Genomic DNA, 1,621 nt, shown 5'->3' on the forward strand with positions numbered 1-1,621 from the left:
ATTTAAAGTCCGTGATAGGTTCTCGGCTTATATGACTTGTATGGCACAAATCGAGCATCGTTCCAGAGACAATTTTTAAGCCAACTGGAAGTGCTAGACCAAAATTTCGTATTTTTTTTGTAGCGCGCTTTCGTCCTTGTGTTGGACGTTCGAAGATCAAAAGAGTGATCAAGTTGCGTTTGTTTAAGATGACTAATGTGTTCGTCGGGGCCAATCGACGAACGGAGTGTAAGGTTTTTGTGGTCGCGTTCGGACAATTTGTTCGCATCTTCTCGACTTTTAACTTGGCGACGTTTCGCAGTTATTTCGAAGACTATACGTATATTTTCGTTGCTGAAGAGGGATTGTTTTGCTATTTTGGGCCTTATGAGGCTGCTGAAGCGCAAGTGTCTTAAAACGGAGCGACGCATATTGTAGTAAAATTTTTCGAAATCTCTAAAAAACTCGGCGATTGTCGCCATGCTGACCGCCTTGTTCATGATGACCGTGGCCGGTTGAGTCGTAGCGTCGCCTTCGGACTCGTGTTGAGTTTCGACACCCGACGCGTTTGCATCAGGAGACGATGTTAAATCGTCTTTTCTTGAAACGTTTTTGGCCGAAGATTTATCTATCTTTGTGCGCTTGCGATTTACCGTTGCAGAGGTCATCATCTGCCTTAACATGTGCTCCGCGAGGAAGCATAGTCGCGACTGTTTCTGACATCTCCAGATAGCTGCGACTCCGTTTGGGGTTGGGGACTTGACACCCAGGTGGTACGTTGATGGAACGGCTTGCATGGCGTTGAGCCATGGGGTTCCCATGATCACGTTGTAGATGGCAGGATGATCGACCACCGCAAATTCGATGATTTTCGTGATCTCCTTGGCCATGACTGGCCGCTGGATTGACCCGAGGGTCATCGATACTTCGCCTGAAAAACCCGTGAGCGGTTTCGGCGTTGGAGTTACTTCTCCCAGTTTGATGCTCATCCGATTGAGAGTGTCGCGGAAGATTACATTGACCATGCTTCCCGTGTCAATGAGTACTCTTCCGACTTCCAGATCTTGTATGACGAGGTCTATGACGAGCGGATCGCAGTGAGGTTGATCAATCCCGCTGGCTTCCTCCTTTGTGAAGGTGATTGAGCAGTTCTGATCATCTTTGGTAGGAGACCATGTAGGGCAGTTTGCGCTCGATTCCGCCTTCCGCTGGTAAGCCTTGACGGCAGAAACCGTATCATTGCAGAATTGAGATCCTAAAATGATCATGTTGACTATGCGACGATTGTTATCGTTCCCCTTGTCGTTCGGCCTTCTGCCGTGTTTATCCGTAGATTGGTTTCTTTGAGGAGATCTCTCCGCGGGAGGATTTCTGTCCGGCTTCGGGGGGCGATCGGTCTCGAGGATGAGATCTTTCACGCTGATGGTCTCGCCAACTTATGTTTTTGCGATAAGACTTTCATTTCTTCCTCGATCATGATGTAGTCCGTCGCCTTGTGGAGGGCGTCCTGGATCGTCCGCGGTTTGTCGAGGACTATCCATTTTCAAAATTTTGACTTGTACCAGAGCGCCTTTCTGAGCGCATCAATGGCCACCTTGTCGCTTATCCCGCTGACCCTGGACATTACCCACTTGAATTGGCA

Source organism: Brassica oleracea, chromosome C1 (genome assembly GCF_000695525.1).
Source record: "Brassica oleracea var. oleracea cultivar TO1000 chromosome C1, BOL, whole genome shotgun sequence".
Lineage (NCBI taxonomy): Eukaryota > Viridiplantae > Streptophyta > Magnoliopsida > Brassicales > Brassicaceae > Brassica > Brassica oleracea.